We start from the raw sequence: 22,287 nt of genomic DNA, 5'->3' as shown, positions 1-22,287 counted from the left end.
ACTGTTTTTAAGAGACCTCTCTTTTCATGGTCACTGTCTGCTATCCTATCTTCTATATCTGAGATTCTATTCTCGCAATCTTTTATTCTGTTGTGTATGCTTTCAATAGAGTTTTTAATCTCCTGGATATCCGTTTGATTGTGTTTAATGGATTCCATTTCTTTCCTATGTTGGGTGTTCATTGTTTCCATTTTTTTCTTATGCTGGGCTTTCATTGCTTTTATTATGTTCCTAAGCTCATCTATTTTTTTTGTCAGTTTCTGTTCTGGAGTCTCAGTTCATGTCTTTCATTTTGCTCACCATCTCTATGGTTATCTGGGAAATAATTTCTGTTTTGAATTTTTCTAGAGCTTGATTGATCAGATTTTTTACTTCCTGTGCTGTGATTTCTGAGTGTCCTGGAGGTTCACTGTCTGATTTTTCATCCTCCTTTGCCCTACTGTTTGCCATTGGTGGACTGGAAGTCTGTTTTTGTGGCTTGCTTAAGTGTTTTCTCATCTTTATTTTTGCTGTTGGGTTGCCCTTGATTCAATCTCTGGGTCATTAAATCTTCGTGATACTGTTGCGTCCCAGTCTTTGATTCTCTAATGACATATAGACATTCTCATTTTCATAATTGAGAAAACAACTCATCACATCAACCCCTATCCTTTATCCCTAGCAATACAATCAGGAACATAATAGGATCAATCACCACCCTTTATAGCCCGCCATGCCTCTGCAGAGTGCGTCTAAGGACTGGCTCAATCAGGGGATCTAATATCGGGGAGGGGGGCGTGTTCAGCAGCACCCACAGGGCTACCCTCCTGGCGCTGTGTCAGAGCCAATCAGTGGCGCCTGCTGGAAAAGGTGCGGCTCCAGAGGAGGCCCGAAATTTGGCCGGGCAGTGCAGCAGAGGTGGCTCTGAGTCCAAGCCGGGCCAAGGATGCAAAACTCACCCGCCTGGAGCTGTGTTGGAGCCAGTCACTGGTGTCTGCTGGAATCTGCGTGGCTCCAGAGGAGGTGTGAAGTGACTGTGCAGGAGAGATGGCTCCGAGTCCAAGCCGGGCCGATGACACAAAACTACAGCATCTTAAATTTTTATAAGGAGGTAACTGTATTCCTTCTTTCCTTTATTATTGTCTTGCCCCCTCTCCCTCTAATTTTTCCTCTTTACCATGGCTGCTTGCATTAATGTGATTGCTTTCCTAAAACTGATGAGGCAGTGTCTATGCATTAGCTAAGTTTTACAGTTTACATTAAGGTTTGCTCTTTGTGTTCTATATTCTATGGGTTTTGAAAAATGTGTAGTATGTGTCCAGTATTACAGCAAAGTGAAATAGATCCACTGCCCTAAAACTTCTGTGCACTTCACCTCTTCCTGTTTACCTCTCTTTCAACCTACTAGACCTCTGGTACTTACTGATTGTTTTACTATCATAATGGTTTTGTCTTTTCCAAAATCTCATGGAATTGGAATATCATGCATTCAAGCTATAGTTTTCAGATTGGCTTCCTTCATTTAGCAATATACTCTTAAGGTTCCTCTGTGTCTTTTTGTGACTTGATACTTTGTTTCTTTTTATCATTGAATAAAATCCCATTGTCTAGAAGAGTTTATCTTTTCATGCACTGAAGGCTGTCTTTGTTGCATTTACATTTAGGCAATTATGAATAAGGCTAGCTTTTATGTGAATGTAGGTAAGCTTTTATTCTTGAATTTCCTGAAATTAAAGGTAATGAAGATTGTTGCATTTATAATGTTTTGAGAAATTCCCATACTGTTTTCCATAATGGTTGTACTAATTTACATTCCCACCAGTAATGTGAAAGGTTCCTTTTTCTCCACACTCTCATCAACATTTGCTGTATTTTGTCTTCTTTTTAATCTTTCTTAAGTTTATTGGTACATTTTAGGTATACAATACAGTTACATTCATTATTGGGATCTTGTACCTTTACATGGCTTTTCTTGGTTCTTATTTTTTCCCCATTTCCCAGCTTTCCTTTCAGCCCCTCCACCCTTCCCTGTTTACAAAGAAATTGTTTCCATGTTTTTCTTTTTCACAAATTTTTTCTTTTCCCTTTTTACCTTTCCCCTACCCCTCCTACTACCTCTACTCTTTTAGATCTTTTCTTCCTATTACACAATATCAATTACATATTTTGATCCTCATTTACACTTTTAGTTTTTCACACCAGAGGAACTATTTGGTGTTTACACATGTGTGACTTATTAATTTCACTTGAGCATGGCCTCAATGTGCATTCATTTAGCTATAAATGTCTCTAGTTTCTCATTTTTATGGCTGAGTAGTGCTCCATTTTATTAAAAAAAAAAACACATCTTTTTTTTTCCAGTCTCCAGTTGATGGGCAATTGGACTGCTTCCAATTTTTAGCTATTACAAACTGTGCTGCTATAAACAAGGGTGTACACATATCACTGTGCTATGATTCTTTTAATTCTTTAGGGAAGATGCCCAGCAGGGAAATAGTTGGGTCAAACAGGACTTGTTTGAGCTATCTCCGTATTAATCTAATACTTATCTAATAAATTATCTAACCCTACTTGTTTGAGGTATCTCCATATTAATGTCCACAGTGGTTGCACCAGTCCGCACTTCCACCAACAAAGAAGAAGTGTTCCTATCTCCCCACCATCCCTCCAGCATTTATTATTTCTTGATTTCTTAATAGCAGCCATTCTTACTGGGGTGAGATGAAATCTCAGTATTGTTTTCATCTGCATCTCTCGAATGACCCTCTAATGTGAAACACTTTTTCATATGTTTATTTGATGCTTTTACTTCTTTATCTGAGAAATGTCTGTTCATCTCAGATGCCTATTTTTTAACTGGGTCTTTATATTTGCAAGGTCTGATTTTTTTTAGTTCTTTATATATTCTAGATAGTAGATCTTTGTTTGAGGAACAGCTAGTGAAAATTTTTCCCACATTATGTGTTGTCTCTTAGCTCTGTTTGTCATTTCTCTGCTTGTGTAGAAACTTTTTAAAAAGATGAGGTCCCAATTATGGGTTCTTTGTGCTAGTTCCCATGCAACTGAGGATTTGTTCATATAGTTATGCCAATATCTTCAAGAGTTCTACCTAACTTATCTGGAAGATAACTTCAGTATTTCTGTTTTAATATTTATATCTTTAATCCACTTGGATTTTAGTTTAGTGCATGGTGAAAGTTTTAATCTTTGACATTTTTAAATCCAGTTTTTTCCAACACCATTTGTTAATGAGGCTATCTTTCCTCCAGTGAGGGTGTTTGGCTCCTTTGTCAAAGATGAGGTAGCTGAGTATGTCAGGAGTTGTTTCTGCATCTTCTCATCTGTTACACTGATCCTTAGATCTGTTTCTTTTCCAGTACCATGCTGTTTTTATCACAGTGGCTTTGTAGTATAGTTCAAGTTGGGGATTGTGATACGCCCTGCCATGTCTCTGTTGCCTAGAATTGCTTTTGGTATTCTAGGTCTCTTCTGATTTCATATGAATTTTTGGATTGTTTTCTCTAGTTCTGTGAAATATACTGTTGGGATTTCAATTGGGTTTGCATTGAATCTGTATAGCAGTTTTGGAACTATGGACATTTCACTATATTGATTTTTCCTACCCAGGAACAAGGGATGTCTTTCCATTTTCTTATATCCTCTTTTATCTCTTTTTTCAGAGTGTTATAGTTCTCAATGTAGAGGTCTTTTGCTTCTTTTGTTAGATTGATTCCCAAATACTTCATTTTTTTTTTGGATGCTATTGTGAAGGGATTGTTTCCCTATTTCTCTTTCAGTAAATCTGTTATTTGTGTATAAGAAGGCTATTGGTTTTTGAGTATTTACCTTATATCCAGCTACTTTACTGAATCTGTCAATTAAGTCTAGAAGTCTTTTGGAAAAGTTATTTGAATCTTCTATGTAGAATATATCATCAGCAAATAGTGACAGTTTAACTTCTTCCTTTCCTATCTTTATTCCTTTTATTTCTTTCTCTTGTCTAATTGCTAAGGCTAATTTTTCCAAAACGATATTAAACAGGAGTAGTGATAGTGGACATCCTTGTCTTGTTCCTGATTTTAGTGTGAAGTTTTTCAGTTTTTCACCTTTGAGTATGATGTTAGCTGTTGGCTTTTCATAGCTAGCCTTTATCTAGTTGAGATAAAACTATTCCAATTTTCTGTAGAGTTTTTATCATGAATGGGTATTGAATTTTGTGGAATGCTTTTTCTGCATCTCTTGAGATGATCATATGGTTTTTGTCCTTGACTATGAAAATATAGTTTATTACATTTATTGATTTATGTATGTTGAACCATTCTTGCATCCCAGGGATAAGTCCAACTTGGTTAGAGTGTATAATCTTCTTGATGACCCTCTGTATTCTGTTTGCCAGTATCTTATTGAGGATTTTGCATCTATGTTTATTGGGGAGATTGGCCTGTAGCTCTCCTTTTTGCTTGGGTCTTTCCCTGGTTTGGGAATCAAAGTAACACTTGTTTCCAGAAATAAATTTGGAAGTATTGCTTCTTTCAATTTCATTTTAAAAAGTTTAAAGAGTAATGGCAATAGTTCTTTTCTAAATGTCTTGCAGAATTCAGCAGTGAACCCATCAGGATCTGGGCTTTTCTCCATTGGTAAATTTTTAATCATATTTTTAATTTCATTGATATAATTGGGTTGTTCAGAATTTTTATGTCCTCTTCATTTAACTTTGGTAATTCATATGTATCGCGAAATCTGCCCATTTCTTCTGTGTTCTTCATTTTATTAGAGTACAGGTTCTCTAAATATTGTTGATCCTCTGGATTTCTGCTGATATGGTATTGCAACTGCACCATTTTCAATCCAATTGCATGAATTCAAGCCTTTTCTTTCCTTTTTTTTGGTAAGGTTGGCTAAAGGTTTATCAATTTTATTTATTTTTTCAAAAACCAACTCTGTGATTCATTGATTTTTTTATATCATTCTCTTAGTCTCCATTGTATTGATTTCTGCTCTGATCTTTGTAATTTCTTCCTTTGTATGAGCTTTGGGTTTCTCTTGCTCATCTTTTTCTAGGAGCTTAAGAGTCACCATTAGGTTGTTTATTTAAGTTTGCTCTGTTTTTCTAGTGTGGGCATTTATTGCTATGAATTTCCCATATAAAACTGCTTTTATTGTATCCCATAGATTCCTGTATGTGGTACTGGCATTGTCATTAAATTGTAAAAACTGTCTAATTTCTTTAATATCTGTTGTGACCCATTGGTTGTTCAGGAGAATGTTATTCAATTTCCTTGTGTTTGTGAAGTTCTTATGGTTTCTTATGCTATTGACCTCCAGTTTAAGTGCACTATAGGCTGATAATATGCATTGGATAGCTTCAGTTTTTTGCATTTACTTAAACATGTTCTATGGGCTAGCATGTGGTCTGTTTTGGAAAATGACCTGGCTGCAGCTGAAAAGAATGTATATTTTGATTTTGTGGTTTGGAGCACTCTGTAGACATCTATTAAGTCCATTTGTTCAAAAGCTTGGTTCATTTCTAGTATTTTGTTGTTGATTTTTTGTCTTGATGATCTGTCTATTTATGACAAAATATGATGTAAACACAAGTTATAATTCTTTGCTTGAAAATATAAAGCTCTGCTGAACAATCACTTGGTTGAGGACATTTTACCAGGTTTCAACTATTTCCCCCATTTGTTATACTTACTGTATCTTCGGACTCCAGTCGTAAAGTTTCTACAAATTAAATCCTAATTATATGGATGTCTATTCTGCATGCATGGGTGTGCACACAACAACACACTAACATACCTCCTGCCCCAGCTCTCTGCTTGTACTACGTTCTCTTTGGTTAATGTGCATTCTTCTGTCTCTGAGGAATTATCGATTTGATGGAGCTGGACCTCTCCAGTTTGAGCCATTTTGAAAATGCTATTTTTATTCTGATTAAAGAATTTGGGATTCAACAAGTCAATAGGGTATGGAGGATGTCAGGCTGGTTCACTTCCAGTCTTTTCAGATACCCTGGGGTGCAGGATAAACTATGTATAGATTATTCAGCTCTGGCTGCACAGCACTCTATTTTAGTTCCATTTTACGTTAATAGCTATGCAGAATGTCTAAGAGCAGAAAGTCAATTGAACTACAAGGGATGCATTGAATCATTGATTCTGAACACAGCAGTCAGTGCTTTGCAAGAAATAAAATATTGATTAAAACAAACTAAAGTGATTTTCTCTACTTCATTTAGAGTTATTTTATTTAACATTTTGATTTCACCAGTTTGATGGCAATGGTGGTATGCAAAAATTATGAGAATATTTGACATTATTTAGAGACTCATTCAATGGTCATCAGTAAAAACCTCTGAGATTGCATTATTGTTTCTAGAATGAGTTTTTCTAAATTTTCAGTTTTTTATAGAGGGCTTATACAGAAATAATTTCCCTATTGATACGGATTTGTTCCTGAGCATTTGCAGAGAGTAGGATTCTGTTAAGGTTAAATTAAAAACAATTTTTAAAAACTGTCACATGGAATCACTTTAAATGACAATATAGTTGACAGTTTTGTAATGCAGTAAAAGAGACTGATCACTAACAATTTGCACACAATACCAGGGTTGCACATCTAGAAAATGCACAGCTTTAAAATTAAATTGAAATGTTGAAAATAAGCAGACACGTCAAAATAACTCCAAGTATTTTAGAGCAGTTGAACAAAGGTTAAGGCCCCCAAATTGCTTCAGAAATGATAGTTTCCTCTTGGCCCAATTAAGGAACCTGAATGTGGTTATGTTGTTGTGGTTCTCAGGATCCTACTTGCACATAAAATCTCTTTCCAAATCATAATACATGTGCTATTTCTAAGTCTCTTTCCACTCTAAACAAAAGGCGAATTATTAAAATGTGGTGAGATTTCATGCAGAATTGGCAGTCAGCTTGAAGGGCAATCATTTAACACTTGCACTGTGAAATTAAAATTTACCTCCACTCATTGTAATTCCACTGAATTCCTACAGCAGGCTATATTTTCATTAGATTTTATTTTTCTGAAAGCAGAGAGATTTAAGTACTTCACTCTAAACAGAATGATCACCATTGCCTGTTGACAGGGTACTGAGGCAGGCAAACTATAGCAGATAAACTTCCCATTCCACTGAGATTCTTGGGAGAACCAGTCTGTGCTCCCAGCTGACTGAGTGGAGGGTCATGGAGGAGAGGCTCTACTCTTCTCAAAAACACTCGCCCCTTTGCTAAAAAGGAAGGCACTTGGGGAATCAGGCTTGCTACTGAAACCTGCTGCCTCTGTAACTCTCTCTCTTGACCTTCATTCTTAAATTCTTGTCTTTTACTGAAAACAAGTTTTTAAGCTTTTTCTTTTTTTTAAATCCAGACTAATAATGAGAGCAAAGTGTAATTTCTTCTTAAATGAGAAATAGGGACGGCTAACGTTACACTTTTGTGTTCTTAGAAATGAGACATTGATTGTCTTCCTTTAGGATAGAGACACAAACAAGCAATTGAACAGATGTACTGCGGCACATTTTACATGTCCCTTCTCCCCGGTGACTGTTGGAAGAGTGAACATTGTCACAGTCCTCAGCTGAACAACAAGCCCGGATTTTATTGCCGTTGAGTTGCTGTGCAATGCAGATAACTGTTTCTGAGCAGAAAAGTATGGAAAGAATTATACTCATGTGAGCATTTGCTGTACAACCACTTAGTAAACGCATCTCTGAATCGTAAAAGAAGATGATCTATATTTACATTCACATGCATGATACTGTTATAAAATAACGCAGATGAAGAACAGTATTCTTGCGAAGGTAGTGATGCTTCATTGTTGCCCAGCTCTTTAGTGGTTTAAAAAGCTCCTCCAGGTCTGGCAACTGTGCTGTCCCGTGGGGCCCCACGCCGAGAAGGTCCCCATATCACACTTGGTTTAATATCTGCTGTCACTGTCTTGAAATTTGTAATAATTTTCAGGCTGGGGCCCTTTCATTTTTATTTTGCACTGTGACCTGCAAATTCTTCAGCCAGTCTTAAGTCTCCCTAATTGTATATAAGCAGGTGTTGTCGTTTGCAGGCTTAAGTTTTCCCTTCTATTTCCTTCACTGTTGCATGGCTCTCATCTGGGTTATGGGGTTTAGCCTGTTCTTACCTTTCTGCACTGCTTCTTATGTTCCATTTTCACAGTGTTTAGATTATAGCAGACATGAACTTCCTGTGTCTCAGCGCCAGCCATGAATCAGGCTGTGAGCTGGGACCACAGGGCTGTCAAGGGAGCTGCCTGGTTCCAGCTTTAAAATAACAAGTGCTTGACAGCTCCGTTTACATAACTGCAAAACTGTGGCTACATTCTACAACACAGCTATATGTGACATAATAACTAGGGATTTAATTTATTTAGACTTTTTTGTGATACAATTTCCAATAAATACATCTCTCATGGGCAGGAAGACATGGCATTTCACAATGCTCACATTTTCCTCCCTGGTTTTGGACCTGCTTTCCTTTCTTCATAGTTATCAAAATCAATACTGCACCTCATAATTTTCCTTTTTCCCTTCGTACTACTCCTAGGCTCATGGCATGTGAGAATGAATGGAGCGCTCTTGGAGTTGGTTAGCACAAGCCCCGTTTCATTTTTAGTATTTTCTTTTCTTTCCTAATAATTTCTTTCCAAGTATTCAAAGCAGCATTCACAATGACATGCCAGAATGTAGCAGAAATTAAGATTGTTTTTAGAGTCATTATAATAATGTGCAGAAAACTAGGGTTAGTTTGAAAATGCATGCATGTTAGTTATTTTTAAAATTTCAAATTTCAGTTGAAATGTGCTAAGGAAGAGAGAGGGAGGTGAAAGTAAACAGTGGGAAATGTCCCTTTCCCTCTAGAGGAAGGAGCAGTCATTGTCTTGTTATTATTTGATATTTATATAAGGGAAGAGACATTTAGAGCCAAGCACAATGGATGAAATTGTGCCAAAGAGGAACAAGCTCTTCCTTGAGACACTTTCTGCCCAGGCCTGGGTCAAGAGTGCATTCAAGGGAAGGAAGTAAGCTGAAGAGTGGAGATTCCACTGGGTGGTGGTTGCCAGGCCACCTGTGGGCTTGAACAATGGCTTTGGATAGGAAATGTTGGGAAAACATCTCTGAAATATTGGAAAGCGTATGGTAAGTTTTGGGGTTAACAGCTATTATGAGTGTATGCACCTAGAACAAACAGACTAGAGTGAAGCTATTGGTAGTGTGTGAAAAGTGCTGATTATTGAGAAACAAAGAGAAGGATCCGATGGATAATTGAAAAGATCTTGAGCAGAAACCTAAACAGAAGTCACTGTTTAGTGACTTCTCAGTCACTTCCCACTGTGAGTGCTTGGTCATATTATTGCAGATAGGTCAGTTAATTAGATGTAAGCAGTGAGACAGGGTCAGCATGGAGGACAATCAAGACACATTCAATGAAGGTCAGCATTGTAAAAGGAGAGAAACTACTACATCCTTGTGCTTCCCCTGGGATAAACAGCAGTGATTGATATTCTAAATAGGTATCTATCACCTGGGTGGGGGGGGCATCAAGGTTTTAGCCCAGCCTTTCCAGGAAATATACCTGACCCCACCCTTACTGGAAATTCTTGTACGCTTGCTCTGTGACTTGATCCCCGATTTGACCCCCATTTAATCAATATTACCTGGGTGACTGTACTTGTAATCTTATTGGTTGGTCAGGGTTTTGGCCCACCTCATGCCCACCTTGTAATTTTCCATTGGGTCTTATAGTTTTGTCCTGCTTTGTATACACCTCACCCATGGCTTGGCTGTATAAAACATCTTTGAGAAGTGGGGTGGGTGGGGAGCCCACTTTCTGGTCCCCCTTCTGTCTCTCTTAGACAAAGATTTCTTTCTCTCAATGATTTTTTCCTACTCTTAACCTCTGTTGTTCCTAGAAGTCATTCTTTGACTTTAGAGAATACAACAGATATCTAGTAGGTTTAGGAGTTGCATCTCTTCCCCTTATATCAATACAGGACATCCGTGAAGACACTGAATGTCAGAATTTTTCTCCCAAGGGAAATCTGAGGAAGTCAGCCTTGAAAGTTTAAGTGAAACAAGTTGTATTAGACTGATCAAAATTTGTCCTTTTCTTCTTCATCGTCACAGCCACTTGAATTATATAACAGACAAAAACCGATAGTGAGATAAGAAATAAAGATATGTATGGATAAATTTTTCTTCAACCCCTTCCATGTGTAACTTATTTTCACTGGAAATGCCAATAGTTAATTGGTGCAAGAGTTGTTATGATGTAGAAAACTAAAGTAAGCAAGCAGCAGGAAAGAGTTAAGAATGATTTAAGAAAACTAAATTAAGCAAATAGCAGGAAAGAGCTAAGAATGATTTAAGGCTGGTAATTGTCCCTGAAGAAAAGTGAAAAATTAGCATAGGAAAAGCAGTAAGTTCAACTCAGCAATTGAATGCTTGACAACACTTTGTAGATGATTAAGGAGCCATTTATTTTAAGTGAGAGCCCTTTCTCCTTGCTTCTAATCTACAAAGTAGTTTCTGTTCCTGGTGTTCTTTTCTTATTCTTTTACTAGTTCTGCATCTTTTGAATGTCTTAATTTTTTTCTGTTTGGGTTTCTGTCTTGTACAATGCTTAATACCCACCTATGTAGCTTCTGAGTACATGAAAGTAGTAAAATAATAATAATAATAACAGAGACTCCAGAAATAAACCTTCATATATATGCCATCAATTTTGGACAAGAGTGCCCAAACCATTCAATTTGGAAAATATAGTTTCCAACAAATGGTATTGAGAAAACATGGACAAGAATGAAATTGGACCCTTTTTTACATTCAAAAATTAATCCAAAATGAATCAAAGATCTAAACATAAAAATTTAAATTTTAACCTCATAGAAGAAAACAGTAGAAAGAGAAATATTTATAGAATTGACTTTGGTAATGGTTTATTGTATGCAATGCCAAAATCACAGGCAACCGTAGAGGAAACATATAAATTAGACTTCATCGAAATGAAAAAGTTTATACTTTGAAAGCCACTAATAAGAGGATAAAAATAATCTACAGAGTGCAAGATTTGTAAATAAGATATTTGACAAGACATTAATATTCAGAATAGGTGAAGAATTCTTACAACTCAAAAACAACAACAAACAACTGAGTTTTATTTTATTTATCTTTTTGGGGGGTACCAGGGCTCAAACTTGGACCCTTTCCCTTGCAAGGAAGGTGGTGGAACCACTGAGCAAATCCCCGGCCCAACAGCTTAGTTTTAAAAACCAGCAGAGTAACTGAATCAACATTTCTGCAAAGAAGATGTACAGAAGGCCAGTAAGTACCTGAAAAGATACTCCACATCATAGTCACCGTGAGATACAACTAAACATCTATAAGGATGGTTATTGTTTTAAAAATTGGAGATAAATGAGTGTCAGTGAAGATGTGGAAAAATTGGAACATTTCTATAGTTGCTGTTGGGAATGTTTCATCCACTATAAAAGGCAGAATATTTTCCAAAATGCCAAATGTGTAATTACTGTGGAACTCAGCAATTCCACTCTTAGATATATACCCTGAACATCTAAAAGCAGGGAATCAAATAAATTTTTGTATATCTGTATTAATAACATCATTAATCATAATAGTCAAATGTTATGAGAAATACAAATATCCACAGATGAAACAAAATGCATCTAGATACAATAAATTATTAGCCAACCTCAAACAAATCCCCTGGAATTTTGGCCCATGCTATACCACCAACAAACCTTGAAGACATTATTCTAAGAGAAATAAGCCAGACAAAAGGAGGACAGATATTGCATGATTCCACTTATAAAAAGTACCTAAAATAGGTAAATTCTTGGAAACAAAATCATGCTTGTCAGTGCTAGAAGCGAGAAGCAGATGGGTAATGGCTCACTGTGCACATAATTAAGACTGGGATGGTGAAATAGTTCTGAAGATTGTTACAGTGATGGTTACACAACACGGAACGCACACAATGTCACAGGCCTGTAATGTTTAAAAAACAGTTAAAAAGCTGTCAACAAAAGATTTAAAATAGAAAAAAAAGAAATAAGGAACATTTTTGGAGCCTTTTTTTTCAGTTTTTATTGTTGTGAGTTGAATGAAAATCAGAGCTGCATACTGACGGTGGCTGGGCCATTTTCTGTAATATCGACTCTATTGACCCACTTACTCATCAATAATCTACATTAAAAATTGAGTCTGGTTAAATAATTAATTTATACATTTAAACGAAGCCTTTAATTCTTTTCCAGAGCTTTAGGACTGATACAGTCTAAATATTTTATAAAACTTTATAGTATCCAACTATCATTATCTATTACAATTGGATCAAAACCCTAAGATTTTAGGCAAGACAGGAGGTAGACACCAAGAGAGGGAAGGGAGAGGAATTATGAAGTGATCCGGTCTTGTGTTCGTTCACGTCCCAGTTCCCCGGGTTGTCTAACACCCCCAGGGGGCAGCTAAGAACACACCACACTGAGTTCCTCCTGATTAGCAAACTGTCTCAACTTGGGGAATATTCACCACTTGTTCATCTCCCAGCCATTTACCGAATGATTTTTCTGTTTAGTGTTAGATGCAAGATACAGAACCAAAAGTGCAACAAACAAACAAATAAACAAACAAACACCAAGTCTCCTGCTTTACTAGGAAAGACAAATAATTGCAATCTTACTAGAACTTTCACCAAGCTGAGGAAAGGATGCTTCAGAGGAGCCCTGCTCAATTCAGATTAGTTGGGCTATACTTTTCTTGGGGAAAATAAAACCCAGACAGAGTCCCAAAGAATAAATAAAACTAGAAATAAATGCAATGAGACAAAAACAGAAAAGTTGTGGTTCCCTAGGCCCTTCGGACAAACCAGCCCGAGATCTTGAACTACGTTCCTTGTCTCCCGATTTCTTGCTTTCTATCATACTCGTGTTTCATCAAAATGTATTTTGAATAACAGTGATGAAATATTAACTACTGAGCACTACATGGGAAAGGTGCTGTTAAACTGAACTACAAAAGTCACTCATCAAATTTGACCAGAAGGTGCCCTCTTCCCTCTTTCCTACTCATTTAACTCCTGCTTTAAATGTGCTCTTTGTTCCAACAAGCTACTGGTTGCATCTTGTGATGGTGTAGCATGGGAAAAGACCAAGAAGAGGGAGGGCAATCCCAGTCCTGGTTGAAGCAAGCCAGGAGATTCCTGAGTTGGGTATAAATTATCATTCTGCTATGTTCTACCAGAACCTTAGCAGCATAGGCCGTACATCTTCTTTACTATTTCTTCTCTAAATGACCAAGAGAGAAGAGAACCAGACCTAACTCAAAATAAAATAGATCAATATTTTCCTGGACATAAGTGGAAAGCTTCACTGAAAGATGCTCAGATATGTTCCCCGGGTTTTTCTGTGAATGACCTCATTTTAGAATATTAGGTATTATAGCATAAATCTCAGAGAAAAGAAATCAAAAGCAATTTAAGGCATGAATAAGCTCTGATGAAGGGCTTTCAGATAGGCTGTGTACATTTCTGCCACAGCAGAATTATAAATGCTGAGTTCCAAGAATAGATGTGGAAATTATGTGTTATGATTTTGAACAAACTCTTTGTTTTGAAAGTAAGTAGAAAAGAACTGATTAGGGCAAAACCTGATATAAACAGAAAAAGAACATCAAAACAAACATAGTCTTTGAGCCCTGGCCACAAAATACAATAGGGTTTGAATCTTTATCCATTTATTCTCGGTAAATATTAAAAAGTCCTGGGTTGTTGTTGAAGTCACAGGTGTGAACGAGACACACTCTATTCCTCCAGAGTCCTGTAGAGAGGGACATTTATCATTTATGCAAACCTATAAAACACAGTGAGCTAAGAGGCAAATGAACAAAGGCTAAGAGTGGGGAACAATTAATACAGCCGTTCATCCAAAGGAGAGTTCTCCACGGATGTGACGTGTGAGGAGTAGAACCTTGAAGTATTTCTAAGGACAGAATGGGTAAACCCTATGTCCAGGAAGCGACAGCATCTTGGTGTCACCACTAAGAAGCCATAGCAGTTTTTCTCTCTGCGGTACTGATGGTGATGACTGTGACAGTTGATATTTGTGATAATTTCCTGATTGGTAACTCGAAGAATTTTATGTGTATTATTATTATTTTTTAAATCCTCACTGCATGCCATGAAACAGACAGTTGGATGCTTATCACAGCCACTGTGCATTCGGCTCACAATTCTCCTCGGGCTGGGAGTACAAGCTGGAGGCCCAGCTCCCTTCGCAGTCTGTGGGGCAGGTCCAGGTCTGCTCAGCTGTGTGGTCCTCCGCAGCCTGGGTCCTCGCTGGACAGTTATCATGGAAGAGCAGGAGGGACAACCTGGTCACTGGTGCCAGGACAAATCACATCTGTGGGAGCAGAAGCGGACTCCACCTGGCAACAGGGATCTTCCAAGTCACTTTACAGCAGGACAGAGATGCAGGAGGAGTGCTGTGCTCCTTCTGATGAGTAATCCTCCCTAGTAGTATCATTTCTACCTTACAGAGGACACGGGCTTAGAGTGAGAGAGGAGAAAGGAGGTGAGGCAGGACTTTCAGTCTGAGCTGCCCAGCACCATGTGAACAGCCATCTTGCTATCAGGTTGCCTTTCCGTAAAAACACAGTACTTTCCTACTGTTATTTAGATTCTGCTATGTTCAGATGGATTCTCCTAACCTAAGATTTCCCCCTATGAAATAATGCCTGCCTGACTGTTTACTTGTATATAAAGATAGTTTCAAAGCTTCTGTTTGCTTCAGTATTCATTTTTCTGTTAACCGGAAGTACAGATGCAAGAACATAGTCACGCTCTACCTCAGAAAGGGATGGGTTGCCCAGATGGTTGTCTTAAGGTCTGTACAATTTCTTGCTTGTCAAAGTTATCTAAGGTGAATAAAGACGAGTAAGAACGATAAACAAATATTGAACTCCAATGTTATCTACTATAACATTGGGGGAGGGCTATACTGATGCGTATAATTCACTTTGAAATACATTTTAAAATAGCATGTATGCTCAGTACCATATAATTGTAGAATCAAGGGGAGTAATATACCCTTTAACATTCTTCCAACTTGTGTGTGTGTGTGTGTGTGTGTGTGTTTGAACATTTTCATAGGAATATCTCAAGAACCAAATTTAAGTTCAGTTTTGAAACCAGAGTTAGAAACTAGGCTGTTCTATTTGCTAGGTATCTTATCTTGACCAGCATCCGGAATATTCTCAAGCCTCAAATTCCCCATCTGTAGAGTAGCAGAGATATTGACATCTAATTTATAAATTGTGGACTAGATAAACATGAGGATTAAATAAACACAATATATCAATGGCTTTCAGATTGTGTAGCTGACAAATTGCCGAACACTTTGTGTATAAACATTTTACAGCAAGTTTTCAATAAATAGTATTTATCCTGTAGAGGCATAAAACATGCTTGGAATCCTCTCATTTGTAAGTTTTCTCCCAGATTTCCTGAGTAGTTTCTTCAAAGACTCAACTATTCTATTTGACGGATACTTCTATGTATTTTTACTGAACACTTGGGCCTTTGTTAATTGATTTTAGAAGGAGTAGATATCTTGCTTAACATAAACATTGTCTCTTACAAAGAGAAGGTTAGCAAGACACAGAATAATTTGGAATTTCAAGAATCTAAAAACAATATATTTTTGGAAGAGCCATTATATACCAAGATGAAAAGATGTTTATTAGAATTTCATTTTAATGCATTGAATAAAGAGGCAAGAAATGTATTTATTTAAATCTAGATAACTGAGCCTTATTCAGCCCCCCAAAAGAGTGGAGTATATGCTGCTGAATAGATGCACCTTGAAAACGTTATGCTAACTGAAGGGTGCCTGTCAACAGAGTTCAGGAATTACACAACTACATTTATGTGAAACATCCAGCACAGGAGCCAAGAATCTTCAGACAGAGATAGAAGAGTGACAACCCAGGGCTGGAGAGGAGGAGAGGGGCAGGAAGTAAGGGGAGGGAGATAGCTGAAAGAGCCTGGGTTTCTCTGTGAGGTGATGAAAATGTCCACATTTGGGCTTGGTAATGGCTGAACGAGTCAGGACATTTGTTGTACATAAAGTGAAAAACCATTGCACTGCACACTTTGAAAACGCTGAATTCCATGGTACATGTGACACATGTCTCAGTGAAGATGTTATAAATGAAAGTCTGATTTAAAATTTAAAAGTAGGGCTGGGGATTTAGCTCAGTGGTTCTGCCACCTGCCTCAAAAGCGCAAAGACCCACGTTTGATCCCCAGTACCAAAATAAATAAATAAGTAAACAAACAAGCAAACAAATAAATAAATTAAAATAAATAAATACATAAAAATGCAAAGTAGCACATACTATAACATGTAAATGCTCAAAAATCTTTTTTTAAGTTCAAATATTTTTTTCCTTAAAATATATTCTTATAAATTCAGGAGCTTGGTGGCATTGGGTATAATGCCAGCATTCTTAGAGGCTGAGGCAAGAGGATCGAAAGTTCAAGCCCAGCCTGAGAAAATTTAGCAATTTAGCAAGATCCTGTTTCAGAATAAAAATTGTTTTAAGAAAAGGCTGGGAAGTTGCTCAGTGCCCTGGTGCAATACCCAGTACCATGAAAAAAAATCTTACAAATGCATCATTTCTCTGTGAGAATCACATTTAAGAGTAATAAGGAGACAATTCTTTTCCTTATTTTTTCTCTCAGAAAAAATTATATTTTTTTGAGTTTAGTCTATTTTAATATTTTTATCAATTTGGATTAATCTATCATTATAAAATTCTAAAAAGTTCTTGTGAAATACAACATTTATCTAAGTATAACCTTATTCATTGAAGTGGAAATGTGGGAGGGTGAAAAAAAGCCTAACCAGTTAGAAAAGTGATTTGAAATGAATTTGCTTTTAATGTAAAATGGGCAAGCTTCATAAATCAAAGTGATTTTAAATATGAAAAATAATCTATAGTGTTTTATGCAGGAACTCATCAGTCATGTAGACCGACATGTCTTTTAATTAAAATAAGCCCAAATTTTGTTTTACTGTTTATATCCCAATTCAGACTTTAAAAAAAAAATTTTAACAAAGAGTTTATTTTAATAAAGAAACACCTAGCAGGAAGAAAACGCAGAACAAAGACAAAACAAAATGTGGTTAGGTTGTTAAAATATTCCCCACTAAAGTGACTACAATGCAAGAAAGCAGGGAGAAAGAGAAGTTTCTGCAAAACCCATCAGCCCTAAGTGAGTCTGCAGGGTCCCGGCCCAGGCCCCCAGACAGCCAGCCCGGCCTCTGTGCTTCCCAGCTGACGCTTTTCCAGGGTCTGCTGAGTGATGTCAATGCGGAGCTTTCCCAAACTTCCTGGAAATTTTACAAAACAACTCACTAGAGATACCAAAAAAATATCTGGGGCCTCAGCCAACAACATTCCTCTATGAAAACTGGCTCTCGGTTTGCCTTTTCTTTTTCTTAATTGAAGTTGTGCAATTTTAAAGATTTACAGTTAAGGGAGAAAAGTACAATAGCAAGGCTTAGAGGACAAGGAACAGATAAGAAAACGACAATGATTTTTAACCCCTCCCCCGTGGGCATGACTTTTCCATAGGTGGAAACAGGCTGAATTTTACACATGAGCATCCTTTTAATTAGCTTTAGTTAAACGTAAGTTTCTCTATTAAATCATATTGCTTATTGAAGCTATAAATGGATATTTTAATTAAACGAGTGCGCTAAGAGTAATAGGAAATTTCATCTGGGAAAAGGGGCGTGTTTCCTAAACAGCGGAAAAAGGGCAAAAGGAAATCTCAGGTCTTATTTCCTCCAAAATTCAGTTCCCTTTTTTATGGCCTGTGTTTTGTGCAGCAGTTTTCTTTCTGTGCCCTCTAATTCCGCTCTACAGATGTTTCTCAGTGTGAGTACTAAATACGGGACCTGCTCAGTATTAGCTGCACCTCAGACAAAATCTTATTCTGGGTTATTAGACAGTGTCTGATGCTGCCGGCTTAGGGAGAGGCTTTTTTTTGGCGGGGGAGATGGTCCAGGATAATGCCTGGCCTTCTCAACAAGCATTCCAGGTGGGGTGTCCCTGAAAGTATATGGGGGTGGCATCCCTTTAAGCAGAAGGAAAGGGCAGGTCCTGCTGTTATCCTTGACCTTCTGACAAAATAGTCAGACGCTGTTTGTAAAAGAGCCAAGTAATTAAAAGTATCCCAGGGTTATGGTGAAATAGGGCAGGTAAAATACGCTCCTGGATAGCAGCTCTCTTTCAGGGCCAGCTCTTTTGTATTTTCTCTCTATTTTGTTTTCTTCTTTATTTCAATTTTTTCGTGGCACAGTTTCCCCTCGCCTACATTGTTCTTTGCCTTTCCATTGCTAAAATGATAAGGACCCTTATTACTGCCTGTCTGGCTTGTGGTCTTTCTGGAAATATTTGATTCCAGCCCCTGAGACATCCCCAAACTCCTGGGCTCTGTTAATGTCAGAACAGATGTAATATGGGAAGGGGTGGAGATAGATTCAGATACAAAGGAGAGTGATAGGACACTTTTCCACGTTCCATAGGATGGCAAGTGAAGTCTTGGGGTGTCCTCCAGCTTCCTCTAGTTTTGCCCTGGTTCCCATTTAACCCCCAACAGGGTAAAGGCCCCCTGTCCTGGCTTCTTATTTAACAGTATATCTTCTAACTCTCAGAAGTTTTGAATTACACAGGAGGCTGAGGCTGGAGGATTGCAGCTTCAAGCCCAGCTTGGGCAAATTAATGAGACCTTATCTCAAAATTGAAAATGCAAAAGGGTTAGGGATGTAGCTCAGCAGCAGAGCGTGGGTGAGGCCCTGGGTCCAATCTCCAGCACCACAAAGGGGGAATAAAATTCTAACTTAAATGGTAGATTTTGTAATCACCCCAGCTGGATCTCTTGTTTGATTATTGTGTAGATAAATAGAGAAATTGGCCCTCATTGTGTTATGAGAATTCAGAGTTATAAAAGCTGTTATACAATCGTCTTTGCTATTGTTACTGAATTACTGTTTGGACCGTGAGAATGGAAATGATTCATTACTGTATAGAAGCCATTCATTGCTGGTCAGATACTCCCCACATCTCTAGAAGACATGGACTTTGGGTGAGGTAGAAGGCTGGGCTTGAACCTGTTAAACTACACAAGATCTGTGAGGCCTTGGACAGAAGTTTAATTTCTTGGAGCCTACGTTTCCTTACTTGTTTTTTCTACATAATAATTGTTTTATGTTGTCATGAAGACTAAACAGTAGACTACAGTTATATACTTGCATTAATCTACATGTCCATCCAGCCTGTATCATCTGTTGTCTACTCACCCTATCATCTTTTCAACCACTGAGTTATTTTAGTCACTCTCATTTATTTAAGCACGATGCCTGACACTGTAAATGAAAGTAGTTTAAAATAACAATCATGTATTATTTTGCTTAGGCAAAGCACTAAATTTAAACTCCACAAGGTTAATTAATGTGCTTCAATCTAATGCTGGTTCCTCAGGTTGCAGCCCAACTGCCACAGTCCCTGCCATCACATCCAAACCCACCAGCATCCAAACACAAGAGAATGTGCCACCACCATCTTCTGTCTTATATATATATATATTTTTTTTTTAATTATTGAGTTTATTGGTACATTTAGGGATACAGTACAGTTACATTCATTGTTGGGATCATGTACCTTTACATGGCAACTCTTGATTCTCATTTTTTCCCCTTACCTCTGCCCTCCCTTCACCCCCTCCTCCCCTCCCCATCTACAAACACTTTATTTTCATCTTTTCATTCTCTCACATTTTTTTCTTTTCCCTTTTTGTTCTTCCCCTACGTATCACACCTTCCCTACACCTTTAGCTCCTTTCCTCCCATTTCTAAATGTCAGTAATCTTATTAGAATCTTATGCATTGTTGCAGAATATTCACACCAGGGAAACTATTTGGTATTTACACATGTGGGACTTATTTATTTCACTTAGGAGTATATCTTCAATATGTATCCATTTTCCTATGAATGAATCTATTCTCTCGCTCTTTATGGCTGAGTAATATTCCATTTTATAGAAAAACCACAACTTCTTTATCCAGTTTCCAACGGATGGGCAAATAGGTTGTTTCCAAGATTTAGCTATTACAAACTGTGCCGCTATAAACATGGGTGCACATACTTCTCTGTGATATGATTCTTTTAGTTCTCTTGGAAAGATACCCAACAGAGGGATGGCTGGGTCAAATGGCACCTCCAGTCCAAGCTCTTTGAGGTATCTCCATATTGATTTCCATAGTGGTTGCACTAGTCTGCACTCCCACCAACAATGGAGGAGGGTTCCTTTCCCCCCACAACCCCGCCAACATTTGTTATTGTGTGATTTCTTGATAGCAGCCATTCTTTGTGGGGTGAGGTGGAACATTAATGACTACCACAAGTGGTCAGTTGACAAGCTGTGCCTGATCCTATTGGGCTGCTGTCTTATATTTTTGTAAGAAACTTCATCAGAAGCCCTTGTCTTTATTCTTTCTCCCTTCTCCTTGACCTGAATTCCATCACATGCCAGTATACTAGTCCATTGTTGATAAGGAGAATGGAGTCCTGCAAATAGGTTGCCAACAAAGCTCTCCCTTGGTGGAGAAAATCGGGCATCTGATTAAATCATGGATCTGTGCACTAGCAGGAGGCTGTGTGGTTGCCAGGCATGGCTGTGGTGTGGCGTCGGGCTCTCTGAAATACAGCCAAGGATGTCAGAGAATACTGCTTTGGGAACTGGGTAAAATCACATCACCTTCTGTGTACCTGCATGTAAAAAGTGATCTTGGCTTCCCAGCAGTATAAAATCCCTTCCAACTTTTATCATTCTATTTAGTCAGGTTTTCTCAAAACCATCGGAGTCCTAAACTGCCAAAGATACCCTTCTTGCTTTCATAATCTATTTCATATCCACCACAAAGTTTTTAGATAAAGATGAACTTTTAGAAGACATTAGAACATAAAGCTGAATACCTGGTTCAAACCCAGATTCTCAGCTTAATAATTTTATGCTGCTGTCTATTAAAGAAAAAGCTCTTTGCAAACTATAAAGAACTTTATAAAACCTATGGTTAGACTTCACTGACAAACTGCTAGGATTAAAAAAAAAACTTTTAAAAATTCAGGATCCTTTTAGGGGCTAATTTGCTTAGGATGTGGAACACTCAGGACTGTGCCTTGAACTTGTTTTCACATCTGTTCTTTATTCCTTCTGGAAAAGGGATTGTACATAAAAAGAAAAGTAGAGCTTTGGCCTAATGTCCTATTCCCAACTATTTCCAATACCTTCACTATTTACAAATAATTTTCAAATGCCAAATTTCATCCTAGATCATGAGCACTTGCATCCAGTTATGAAATGGGTGAGGAATAATGTCATAATCTGATTTTGCCATGGTCTTGTTGCCCCACATTATCACTGTCGTTCGGGGTTCAAGTATGGACCTGGCCTCTGCGAAGGAACCCCATAGCTGGTGGTCACATATCCCTTGGAGGGTTCCTGTGGCAAGGGTGGGAGTATTGTTTCTCTTTCCGGGAGCAGAAGAATGATTGGAGGAGTGGTGTGTGACCCTGTGTAGCATCATGTGTCTTCCTTCCGTGATGCCACTAATGACATCAGGAGCCATGGGGTGCAAGGAACGCAGAGGGACTGTACCCTTGGTCAGAAGTAAGTAAGTCCTGGATGGCTGTGTGTGTGTGTGTGTGTGTGTGTGTGTGTGTGTGTGTGTGTGTGTGTCCAGTAGTGGCAAGGCTGGGTAGGAGGAGCAAAGAGGTCTGCAGATCCTTAGATCCTTATCTTCTTTCTAGGGCCGGAATCCTAGGTGTAGTAAAATAGAAGAGGCATATGCAGGGGATGATGGTACAAGGCCCAGCTTTCAAATCTGGATTCCAGTGGCCGCTGGCCTGAAGAACGGGAGCCGAAAGAACAGACGCTACTGAAGGATGCTGCTGCCAAGTAAGTCCACAAAGGTAGGAGAGCTGCAGCTACAGAGAGGGGCTCTATCTGGGGCCACAGGCGGAGAGCTGTCCGCCAGTTTTTTGGTTTTTTTTTTTACTGCTACAAAGTACCAGTGATAAAAGCTTGGAGGCAGGATAGGTTTACTTTGGCCCATCGTTTTTGGGCCTGTGTGAGGCAGCATGTCCTGGCATGAGTATGTGGTAGAACAACACCAACCACTTAACGGCCTCAG

The 22,287-nt window shown here is 38.1% G+C and overlaps 1 long non-coding RNA gene across 1 annotated transcript in view; it reads left to right on the top strand.

The window, feature by feature from the left end:
- Positions 1-22,059, top strand: part of LOC104849229 — a 76,752-nt gene extending 54,693 nt beyond the window's left edge. The window contains exon 3 of the long non-coding RNA XR_776697.2: positions 21,905-22,059. This is a non-coding gene — a long non-coding RNA (uncharacterized LOC104849229). The remainder of the gene's footprint in view (positions 1-21,904) is intronic.
- Positions 22,060-22,287: the final 228 nt, after the last annotated feature.

The sequence above is a fragment of the Fukomys damarensis genome, unplaced genomic scaffold (assembly GCF_012274545.1).
Source record: "Fukomys damarensis isolate Sample0158 unplaced genomic scaffold, DMR_v1.0_HiC HiC_scaffold_19, whole genome shotgun sequence".
In the NCBI taxonomy this organism is placed as follows: domain Eukaryota; kingdom Metazoa; phylum Chordata; class Mammalia; order Rodentia; family Bathyergidae; genus Fukomys; species Fukomys damarensis.
The sequence above is the reverse complement of the archived record's forward strand: the minus strand, read 5'-3'. Positions and strand labels throughout refer to the sequence as shown.